Genomic DNA, 12,912 nt, shown 5'->3' with positions numbered 1-12,912 from the left:
GGAAAAACCCACAGTCAGGTGGGGTGGGGAGAAGGCACATAAGGGCCTGTAATTACAGATATGTTTAAGAAGGGCTAGATGATATGGACAGTCCCTGCCCACTCCGGGATCCCCAGAATGTGTCAGTGCAGGGGAAGGAATACATAAGTAACTTGACAAGGTCACAGGGCTGCACCCAGAAAAACGTTAGCCCTTGAAGGTAGGGGCAGCCCTGGGCCTAGCTCCTGATCCTTCTCCATCCTACAGCAAACCTGCTGAACGTGGATTTTGGAGTTGAGCCAATTCAGGTTCCAACCCCTGAGCAGACACCAACTGGAAATGGAAGCTTCACTCTCCAGGCCTCAGTTTTCTCCTTTATCCAAGGGGGATAATGCCCTGGGATCCTAGGACATATGAGGGTTCCATAAGGTAAGTATAATGTGTATCATGTCAAGAGCTGGGCACGGGGCCTGGCCCATTGTACGGCTCCACCGTCAAGGCAGGAGGTCGAATGGACGTCTGTCCGCTCTGGGAACACACCCACCTCTTGCCTCCCTTGGCTGGTCCCAGGGCTGGCTCTCTTTCTGGGGCCCTCTTACCCAAGAGGTTTTGCCTCAGTCCTCTCTTGACCCTTGGAATGCTCTCAGGGGCTTTCCTCTTCTCAGGCCAGAGCCTCCCCATTGTGCACCTCTGCTCTGCTGATCTGGCTGTGAACTGGTATGTGCCAGAGACAGGGAGGAGGCTGGTAGGGCTGGGATTCCTTGGGGGAAAGCTGGCCAGAGCTGCAGTTTCCCCGGCTCTCTTCCCAGCATTAAATTAGCACTGGAGCTGCCTGGTCTTGCCCAATAACTTGCCCAGGACAAGGTGACATCCTTCCTCCCTTCTTTGAGGCAGGACTGAGTGGCTTCCTAGAAGAAGACAGGCAGGACAAGCCAAGACGCACCCAAAGGATGGGGGAGGGAACCTGATTGGGGGAGAGGATGGGAGAGTCTGGAGCTTGGGGCAGCAGTGGATGGAACAGGTTTGCCCACATTCCTGGCAGGCCCCAGGATTCCAAAGCACTTTCTGTTTTTGTCACTGCCCCACCAATCACATACTCTGCCAGGGCCACAAGGCACCAGGCTTTTCAGAGCACCAAGCCCTTCCACCTTCACTTCTCATTCTTCACACCAAGAGATGGGTACCACTGGCTCTGTTTTACAGATGAAGAAATTGAGGCTCACAGAGGAAGAATCACATGCCCAAACTTGGAAGGGCTGATACAATTAACCTTTAATGGCCAGATGTGGTGGCTCATGCCTGTAATTCCAGCATTTTGGGAGGCCGAGGTGGGTGGATCACTTCAGCCCAGGAGTTCAAGACCAGCCTGGGCAACATGGTGAAACCTGACTCTACAAAAAATACAAAAATTAGCTGGGCATGATGGCACTTGGCTGTAGTCCCAGCTACCCAGTAGGCTGAGGCAGAAGGATCACCTGGGCTCCAGTGGTCGAGGCTACAGTGAGCCATGATTGTACCACTGCACTCCAGCCTGAGTGACAGAATTAGATCCTATAAAAAATAAAGTAAAATAACCATTCACTAAGAACTACTATGAACCAGGAACCTGCTATGAACCAGGTCGATTTCATACAAAAATCATCTCTGTTCCCAATATCCCAGCAAGGTGCCCACTTTACAGATGAGTACACCAAAATGCAACCTGTTGAAAGCACTTGCCCAGGGGCCCAGAATTAGGAAGCACAGAGAGAAGATGTGAGCCTAGATTTGTTGGGCTCCAGATCCTACCTCTCCTCCATGTTAAAGGCAAGGAAGCGGAGGCTCAGTAAGGTTCAAACCACGTCCAAGGTCATACCACCAGCAAGGCAAAGCCAGTTTTCAACCCAGGTCTGTCTAACCCTGCAACTCCTGTGTTTGCCGTATGCTACATTGTCTCAATAAACCTTTTTCTCATGGAGCAACTGGCTGATGCCAAATGACTACAAACCTATCTCAAACAGATAAAGATCCAGGACAGAAAGGGTCATGAACTATTATTGCTATTATCATCAGCGCTATTATTAATTGCTAACATAGCAAGGTCAGCATTTATACTGTATGATTCAGATTTGCAGGAATAAAACTTTCCTTCCACAACTGAACCCAACTCGATCACAACTCCTCTTCCCCTGATTTATTTCTGGGTTAAAATGTATTTTTTTCATGACAACTAAATGCAGTGGGAGAGCATGCATTTTCTTTTGCTTTAAAGGACATTTGGGGACAATTGGTAAAATCTGAAATAAGTCTACAGATTAGATAGTAGTCTTGTATAATGTTAATTCTCCAATTTTTAATTTTTGTGTTAAAAAAATTTTTTTTTGAGATGGAGTTTTGCTCTTGTTGCCTGGGCTGGAGTGCAATGGCGTGAACTTGGCTCACTGCAACCTCCATCTCCCAGGTTCAGGTGATTCTCCGGCCTCAGCCTCCCAAGCAGCTGGGATTACAGATGCCCACCACCATGCCCAGCTAATTTTTGTATTTTAGTAGAGACAGAGTTTCACCATGTTGGTCAGGCTGGTCTCGAACTCCTGACCTCAGGTGATCCGCCTGCCTCAGCCTCCCGAAGTGCTGGGATTACAGGCGTGAGCTACCACGCCCGGCCTAAAAAATTTTTTTAAGATAGGAGTCTCACTATGTTGGCCAGGCTGGTCTCCAGTTCCTGGCCTCAAGTGATCCTCCTGCCTCAGCCTCCCAAGGTGCTGGGATTATAGAGGTGTGAGCCAACACGCCCTGTGAGCCAACATGCCCGGCCAATTCCCCAAGTTTGATAACTGTACTGTGGATATGTAGGGTTACGTCCTTGTTTTTAGGAAATACACACTCAAGTATTTAGGAGTAAAAGGGCACTATGTGGACAACTTTTAAACATTTCAGAAAAAAATACACATGCACATGTGCACACAAACACAGAAGAATAAAGCAGGTGTAGTAAAATGTTAACATTTAGGGAATTTGGATGAAGGGATTCAGAATTCTTTGCATTACTCCTCCAACTTTTCTATAAATCTGAAATTATGTCAATACCAAAAAATTTAGACAAAAATATTTAGTCTTGTTTGGAAAAATCGTCAGCTCAGGATCTGAACTTGCTGTTAGGGTTGCTCGTCTCTCGGTGGTGCCTTCTCCTTCTGCCCAAGGATCACATCGGGCGGCAGAGGAGCCTTACCTAACGCCTATGGGCTTGGGCCTAGGCTTCTGGGCTTGATGGCCCTATGGGCTGCCTTGCCGTCTGTGGTGTCTGGTGCCAGCTTCTCCCCATTGCTTCTTTGCTGGTGTCACTGGTCCTTTCTGGCTTTGGGCCTGGGCATACGTCACTCCTGAAGCCTCCAGCCACGGTGTCTGTTGCCAAAGCTGTGTGCTCTGAGCCCTCCTCATCCTGACCCCAAGCCTCTCACAGGTTCCTCAGGGCTTAGATGTGTCCTACTGGAAACTTCTGATGCTTACCCATGACCCACAAAGGCCTCAGGGGAGTCAGACGTTTGTATGAGTCAGTCTCATCAGGAACACAGAAAGCAGACTGGTTGCTTTAAGAGAGGGAATTGAATAGAAATAATTGGCTATTTCAACAGGAGTTTTGATGGAGAAGAAGAAAAACAAAAAAATTTAAATGTTTTTAAAAGAACTGACTAAACATTAATTGACAGGTGGAAAAGCCGGCGGCATGAGAGCGGAGGTAGTAACTGCAGGAAACAGACACCACCCCTAGGGAAGGGAGAACAAGGGAGGAAGTTAGGTGTCAGGACCTAGCAGCTGGGACCCAGACCTGGAGGAGGGCATGGCTGTAACTGGTGCTGGTGTCTCCGAGGGGCCACAGTGGGCTGGTTCTGGGAATGTGGGGAAAACCTAGAAACTAGAACCACTTGCTGCTGGAACCAATTTCCTCTCTCAGGGTGAATGAAGGGCCATTGCTGAGGCGATGGTGACAGGATGGAACAGCAAGCTGAGACCTTTCTTCCTGGGACCGCCTTGCACTTTCTAGGGTCCCCTATTGGCAGAGCCTATCCTGGAAATAGCTAACAGAACAGAAATAGGGTGGGCCCCAATGCCAGCCCCAGCATCACCAGACGGCATATACCGGGGTAGATTTAGGGACGAGGGCTGATAGCTTCAGAACTGGTATGTGGAGGGGATGGGGAGCCGTAGGGCTGCGCCAGAGAGAACGTTGCTTCTCTCTCTCCCTCAATAGGCCTCACAGCCATTCCACCACCCGCGGAAGGAGGCATACGCCCCTTAGTTCGTTGGTCTTCTACTCCTTCCACTGGGCATTCACCCTGAGCAGGTGACACCCGAATCCCAGGCACTCACTCTCTTTTCTGTGTTTCTCAGTCCATCCAGGAGGAGTTTCTTGCTTGACCTGAGAAATTACCTACTCAATGACTTCAGGGAAACTTTTATTCCTTAGGTCATCCAAGTTTCATCTCTTGATTTTTTTCCTTTTTCTTTTTATCCTCCTTGATCTGTTAATAAATCTCTTGATATTTAAAGAGAAGAGTTTGAAAAAAATGTGTCTCTCCTATATATATTGACTTTGTAGTTGAGTGCCTGGATCTTTAAAATAATTCCGCTTTGGACTTTTATAAGAGTCTCATTTGACATTCAAGGCTGAACAATGACTTCTTTCTCTCAGGCTATACTCCAGTGCCCCTTCAGACAATGGGTGAAGGGCCATTAAACAGAAAAAAAAAAAGTTGGTGAGGAAGAAAAAGGCTCAATTAAGAAGCTCCAAACATGATCCTGCTCTACTGCTGTGAACTGAGTACTATGTGCTTGGATGTGTTAAGGACGGAGGCCATTGCCATGTTTTTCCTTCCAACATTCCTGTGAAGAAGGTAGGAAGGTCTCTTTGACTTCAAAGCCCTAGGTTTTCCCCACTGGGCTATCCCACTTTTCTGGGGCCATTTCTAGCCTTTTACCTTCTGATAAACTGAGGCTCAGGAGGCTACTATGCAAATCAGTATTGAATCCAAGTTCGGGAGCAGTCTAACTTGGGCAAGTCACGTAAGCTTACTTTATGTAAAACAGGGATGTCGTGAAGATTTGAGGTAATGGATGTAAAGTTTTGGGCACAGTGCCTAGAAAAAAAATGGGTATTTGATAAATGGTACTACTACTACTAATAACAATAATTAATGTTTATTGCTGGGCGCGGTGGCTCATGCCTGTAATCCTAGCACTTTGGGAGGCTGAGATGGGGGGATCACCTGAGGTCAGGAGTTCGAGACCAGCCTGGCCAACATGGCGAAACCCCGTCTCTACTAAAAATACAAGAAATTAGCCGGGCGTGGTGGGACATACCTGTAGTCCCAGCTACATGGGAGGCTGAGGCAGGAGAATTGCTTGAACCCATGTGGTGGAGGTTACAGTGAACCGAGATCATGCCACTGCACTCTAGACTGGGCTACAGAGCGAGACTCCATCTCAAAAATAACAATAATAATAAGAATTAACTTTTATTGACTGGTTACTATGCCAGGCGCAGGGCTAAGTACTTTTCATGTGTGAATTATTTCCATTTAATTATTTAATTTAATTATTTTAATCCACTGTCTCCCTCCATTCCTGCTGGAACACACAGACCTATCTTCCATCTTCCCACCCTGACCCACTGAGAAACCTCAAGCTTTGGACTTGTCCATGCTGCCCTCTAACCCTAGATCACAGTTCTGAGTGTGAATAACGCCAGCCCAGAAGAGAACATTCATGCTGGATGCAGTGGCTCACACCTGTAATCCCAGCACTTTGGGAGGCTGAGGTGAGTAGATCACTTGAGTCCAGGAGTTTGAGACCAGCCTGAGCAACATGGCAAAACCTCATTTCTACAAAAAATACCAAAAAAAATTATCCAGGCATGATGGTGCACACCTGGAGTCCCGGCTATTCAGAAGGCTGAGGTTGGAGGCTCATTTGAGCCCAGGAGGCAGAAGTTGCGGTGAGCCGAGATCATGCCACTGCACTCCAGCCAGGGTGACAGAGTGAGACCCTGTCTCAAGAAAAAAGAAGGAGGACATCCATTGCACTCAACTGCACATGCATTGGGATGGTTGAAAACATCTGCGTGACCTCCTGCTTTTTGTTAGTAGTGTTGTTGGATTCTTTCATCTAGCTATTTGCATGTTGTGTAAACTGCAGTTCCCAATATTTGTGAAAACATTTTGTTTGCTTGTTTGTTTAATTGGGAAATTTGAAGGCTTTGTGATTTTATTATTCTTGTTGGTTTTTTTGTTTGTTTTTGAGACAGGGTCTCACTCTGTCACTCAAGCTGGAGTGCAGTGGTGCAATCTCAGCTCACTGCAACCTCTGCCTCCTGGGCTCAAGAGATACTCCCACCTCAGTCTCCTGAGCAGCTGGGACTTCAGGCGAGCACCACCACACCCGGCTAATTTTTGTATTATTATTAGTATTATTATTGTACAGACAGAGTTTTGGTATGTTGCCGAGGCTGGTCTCAAACTCCTGGGTTCAAGCAATCCGCCTACCTCAGCCTCCCATAGTGTTGGGATTACAGATGTGAGCCACCGCACCAGGCTTCCTGTTGGTATTTTTAACCTATTATTTTGAAATAATTTTAGATTTACAGAAGAGTTGTAAAAAGGTACAGAGAGTTCCCATGTAACTTTCACCCATCTTCCCTTTTTGTTACATAGCCACGGCAGGAAAATCAAAACTAAGAAATTGACATTGCCAGCTGGGCATAATGGCACTTGCCTGTAATCCCAGCATTTTGGGAAGCTGAGGTGGGAGGATCACTGGAGACTAGGAGTTCGAGAATGCAGTGAGCTATGATTGTGTCACTGCACTCCAGCCTGGGCAACAGAGTAAGACTCTCTTAAAAAAAAATTGACATTATCACAACACTATTAACTACACAACTACAAATGTTATTTAGATTTTGCCAGTTTTTCCATGAATGTCCTTTTTCTGTTCCAGGATTTCATCCAGTATACCATGTTGTATTTAACCATCATGTCTCCTTACTCTCTTCCAATCTGTGACAATTTCTTGGTCTTGCTTTTTCATGACCTTGGCACTTTTCTTTGGTGTTTTTTTGTTTTTGTTTTTTCATTAGAGATGGGGGTCTCAATTTATAAGCCAGGCTGGAGTACAGAGGCACAGTCATAGCTCACTGCTGCCTAGAATTCTTGGGCTCGAGGGATCCTCCCACATAGCTGGGGTTACAGGAACCTGCCACTGTACCTGGCTAATTAAAAAAATATATATATATATTTATAAAAAAAAATATTATATATATTTATAAAAAATATATATATTATATATATTTATAAAAAAAATATATTATATATATATATATATTTTTTTTTTTTTGTAGAGACAGAGTTTCTCCATCTTATCCAGACTGGTTTTTAACTCCTGGGCTCAATCCATCCTCTTGCCTGGGCCTTCCAAGGTGTTGGGATTACAAATGTGAGCCACTGCACCTGGCTCATTGGCAGTTTTTTATTTTATCTTATTTTATTTATTTATTTATTTATTTATTTATTTATTTTTTGAGACAGAGTCTCACTCTGTTACCCAGGCTAGAGTGCAGTGGCACGATCTCGGCTCACTGCAACCTCTACCTCCTGGGCTCAAGTGATTCTCCTGCCTCAGCCTCCTGAGTAGCTGGGATTACAGGCATGCACCACCACACCCAGCTAGTTTTTGTACTTTTAGTAGAGACAGGGCTTCACCATGTTGGCCAGGCTGGTCTCGAACACCTGACCTCAAGTGATCTGCCACCTCAACCTCCCAAAGTGCTGGGATTAGAGGGTGTGAGCCACCGCATCCAGCCCCACTGGCACTTTTGAAGAGTACTGGTTGGGAATTTTGTAGAATGTCCCTGAGGCTTTGTCTGATATTTCTCACTAGACTGGAGTCACGGATTTTGGGGACTACCACAGAGGGGGAAGCATCCCTCACCTTAAATAATATCTGGGGATATATGAGATCAGCGTAACTTGTTACTGGTGATGTTAACCTTAATCACTTGGTTAAGGTTGTCTGCCAAGTTTCTCCGTTGTGAAGTTGCCATTTTTCCTCTTTCCATACTCTAGAAGCAAGTCACTAAGTCCAGTCCGCACCAAAGGGGAAAAGAATTAAGTCCCACTTCCCAGAGGAGATGTATCAAAGAATTTGTGGACATCTGTTAAAACCACCATGGTCGTTAATATTTTGAAGAAAATGCTTTGAGGCTATCCAAATGTTCTGTTGCTCCTTAACATTTCATTCACTCTTTTAGCATTCGTCAGTGGATCTTGCCTTTTTAACATAAATAATGTTACATTAGCCATTGTTTGACAAAATACATAATGTCAATAAGCTATTGTGAAATCAGGTCTTGTATTGTACTAACCACAATAAAATCTACATGGTCTAGATGAATTTAAGATGTATTGTATTCAGGGCTGATTCAGAGCTGGGACCTGTGGCCATATTAGTTTAATTATTGAAATACGTCTGCCCCTACTCTGTTCTAAGTCCCATTTCTGCCCAACTCTTGGGAAACCTCTCCACAGTTAAAAACAACTTTCTAGACATTTCTGTTGAGTGTACTGTGGTATTATGACATATATTGGTTTTTGTGCACAGTTCCGGGTTCATAACTCCCATAGCCCTTGTTACAGTCTTTTGTTATAATGTTGGGTGTGTTAGGCCTCAGGGGCAGGCCTTAGGAAGCAGAATCTCTTTCTTCTGCCCTCCTTTCATCTGCCCCAAGGCAGGCCTCTAATCTACCCCCACCTTTCTGACTATGGGTATTAAGACCCTGTACACACTGAGGGAAGGAATGCTGATGTCATGAAGCTTCTATAAAAACCCGAAAGGGCCAGGTGTGGTGGCTCACACCTCTAACCCCAGCACTTTGGGAGGCTGAGGTGGGAGGCTTGAGCCCAGGAGTTTGAAACTAGCCTGGGCAACATAGTGGGACCTGGCCTCTACAAAAAAAAAAAAAAAAAAAAAAAAATTAAAAAATTAGCCAGGCATGATGGTAAAAGTCTTTAGTCCTAGCTACTTGGGAGGCTGAGGTAGGAGGATCACTTAAGCCCAGGAGGTCAAGGCTGCAGTGAGCTGTGATCCACGCCACTGCACTCCAGCCTGGGCCACAGAGCAAAAACTTGTCTACAAAAAAAGAGAAAACATGGCCAGGCACAGTGGCTCAAGCCTGTAATCCCAGCACTTTGGGAGGCCAAGACAGGAGGATCACCTGAGGTCAGGAGTTCTAGACCAGCCTGGTCAACATGGCAAAACCGCATCTCTAGTAAAAATATAAAAAATTAGCTGGGCGTGGTGGTGGGCGCCTATAGTCCCAGCTACTTGGGAGGCTGAGGCAGGAGAATCTCTTGAACCTGGGAGGCAGAGGTTGTAGTGAGCCGAGATCATGTCACTGCACTCCAGCTTGGGCAACAGAGAGAGACTCTGTCAAAAAAAAGAAAAGAAAGAAGGAAGGAAGGAAGGAAAGAAGGGAGGAGGGAAGGAGAAAGGAAGGAAGGAGAAAGAGAGAGAAAGAAAATAAAAAACAAAACAAAACAAAAATACCCAAGAGGACTGGGTTGAGAGAGCTCCAGGTAGCTGAACACGCAGAGGTTCCTGGAGGGTGATGTGCCCAGGGAGGACATGGAAGCTCTGAGTCCCTTCTCCCATACCTTGCCCTCCACGTCTCTTCATCTCTATCCCTTGTAACACCCTTTATAATAAAGCAGTTAATATGTTTCCCTGAGTTCTGTGAGCCACTCCTGCAAATTAATCCAACCCAAAAAGGGGGTCATGGGACCACAACTTGAAGCCAATCCCTGCACTGGCTTGAAGAAGTTTTGGAGGCCTGGACTTGCAGCTATTTCCCAGGGACTAAGGAAAAAGAGAAGAGAAGTGTCTAGGGATAGGGGGACCGTCCTGGGGACTGAGCTCTCAACTGTGGGATCTCACGTTATCTGCAAAGAGACAGTGTTGGAATTGAATTGGAGGATATCCAGCTGCTGTCTGCTGGTTGGTGTCTCAGGAAAACTTCCCCTCACATTTGATCACAGAAGTCTTCTGTGTTGATTGTTGTGGTGTGTGAGAGTAGGAGAAAAACACGGTTTGGATAGAGTTTTTTTTTCCAACACAGGTACATATCAGAGTTTTATTACAATCTTGCTGCAAAGGGAAAGGTCTCTAGTGGGCCAATCCAAAGATTCACTCCTGGAAGGAACCTTTTATGAGAAAAGAGAATGGCCGGCATAATTATTATTAGATGAACAAGAAAAAGAACATATCACCCTATATCATTAAGGCAAGAACATGGGCTTTGGCACTATTTTGTGTATTCCCCACGATCCAGACTACTAAAGCAGCAGTGCCTGGCTCAGGACCAGAATGCTGCCCGCCTCTCACCCCTAGCTCGGGGTTGGGCCAGCCTCCATTCTGATGGTCAGCCCTGTGCTGGAAAGGTTGTTAATTACTTGACTAGTGTCCAAGTTTTGGGTATCCACAAAATGAGACATATTAATTATTATTATTATTATTATTATTGAGATGGAGTTTTGCTCTTGTTGCCCAGGCTGGAGTGCAATGGTGCAATCTCAGCTCACCGCAACCTCCGCTTCCTAGGTTCAAGTGATTCTCCTGCCTCAGCCTCCCGAGTAGCTGGGATTACAGGCATGTGCCACCAGGCCCAGCTAATTTTGTATTTTTAGTAGAGATGGGGTTTCTCCATGTTGGTCAGGATGGTCTTGAACTCCCGGCCTCAGGTGATCTGCCCACCTCAGCCTCCCAGAATGCTGGGATTAAAGGCATGAGCCACCGTGCCTGGTCCTTTATTATTATTATTTTGAGACAGGGTCTCTCTGTCACCCAGGCTGGAGTCCCATGACACAGTCAGAACTCAATGCAGCCTTAACTTCCCTGGCTTAAGCGATCCTCCTGCTTGAGTAGCTGGGACTACAGGCATGCGCCACCATGCCTGGCTATTTTTTTTTTTTTCAGTAGATACAGGATCTCACTATGTTGCACAGGCCAGTCTTGAACTCCCAGGCTCAAGCGATCCTCCTGCCTCATTCTCCCAAAGTACTGGGATTACAGGCATGAATCACCACACCTGGCCAAAACGAGACATATTAAATAATCAGTCTACAGTTTGGTTCAGGCATAGTTTGATTTGGTTCAGAGAAAGCAGTCTTTAGAGCCAGCAAGAGTAGGTTTTGAAAACCAGTATCGAATACAAGTTCTGGAACAGTCTAGCATTGGGCAAGTCGCGTAAGCTCATTTTATATAAAATGGAGATGTCATGAGGATTTGAGATCATAAATGTGAAGTTTCTGACACAGTCCCTGGGAAATAATAGCTATTTGATAAACGGTAGTACTATTAATAATAAAAATAGTAGTAATAAACATTTATTGGCTAGTTGCTATGTCAGGCACAGAGCTAAACACTTTGCATATGTTAATTATTTTAATTCTCACATTAAATCTATGAGTTAGATGCCTTTAGTATCACCCCCACTCTACAAATAATAAACTTGAGGCTCAGAGAATTCAAGTAACACATTTTAAGATCACACACAATTGGGCGCAGTGGCTCATGTCTGTAATCCCAGCATTTTGGGAGGCCGAGGTGGGTGGATCACGAGGTCAGTTCAAGACCAGCCTGACCAACATGGTGAAACCTCGTCTCTAATGAAAAAACAAAAATTAGCTGGGCATGGTGGTGCATGCCTGTAATCCCAGCTACTCGGGAGGCTGAGGCAGGAGAATTGCTTGAACCCAGTATGCAGAGGTTGCAGTGAGCCAAGATTGTGCCATTGCATTCTAGCCTGGGCGACAGAGCGAGACTCCATCTCAAAAAAAAAAAAAAAATCACACAACTAGGCCAGGTGCGGTGGCTCACGCCGTAATACCAACACTTTGGGAGGTTGGGGTGTGAGGATCACCGGAGGTCAGGAGTTCAAGAACAGCCTGGCCAACATAGTGAAACCTCGTCTCCACTAAAAATACCAAAAAAAATTAGCTGGGTGTGGTGGCACACACCTGTAATCCCAGCTACTTGGGAGGCTGAGGCAGGAGAATCACATGAACCCGGGAGGCAGAGGTTGCAGTGAGCCAAGACCGCACCACTGCACTCCAGCCTAGGTGGCAGAGTGAGAATTTATCTCAAAAAAAAACCAAAACAAAACAAACAAAGATCACACAGATACAATGTTGGTGGAGCTGAGATTCAAACCCAGGCGGCCTGGCGTCAGCACCTCAAACATGCAATAAACGTGAGCACTCTCTAATCCCTTGCAACAACTCTAAGCCTTCCAGAATTCTACAGCCTGCAGGTTGGGAGCTCCTGCTATAGACCTGACAGAGGCCTTTGGCTACTTAATGAAACATTCTGACACCAGGAGGGTTGGATAGTTATTTTTCTAACTTTACAGCAAGAGGAAGACAGGTCAAAAAAAAAAAAAAACAAACAAAACAGATTTATGCAGTTACCCAGAAACAGAGATATTTGGCTGACAAGGTACAACTGTTCAGAAATAGTTAGTCACTGGACAATACTTTCCCCCAAAACACTGTCTCAGGGTCCCTGTCAGAGGCGTTCAAACCAGAGTGACTCCATTTTGAGTGAGGGCGAGGAAAACGAGGCTGGGACTTGCTGGGCTGCCTTCCCAGAAAATCAGGCATTCCCAGCCTCTAGATGTTTATGGTTAAGGGAGCAAATTAACAATGTTTACTAAAACAAACCCAGACTTGGGAGTGTGCAGATATCTCGATATCTGGAGAATGAAGGCATTCCTAATTTTGTTTTAAAGATAATAAAATCGATTCTTGCAAAACACAGTAATTAAGAAAATTAATTATTTATCACAAACCCTTATAACAGAGCACATCTCCTCATATATGCAAGCGTGGCACCTAAGGTGGATGCATTCCT

Source organism: Pongo pygmaeus, chromosome 1, assembly GCF_028885625.2.
Source record: "Pongo pygmaeus isolate AG05252 chromosome 1, NHGRI_mPonPyg2-v2.0_pri, whole genome shotgun sequence".
Taxonomy (NCBI): domain Eukaryota; kingdom Metazoa; phylum Chordata; class Mammalia; order Primates; family Hominidae; genus Pongo; species Pongo pygmaeus.
Note: the sequence above shows the minus strand (reverse complement) of the source record.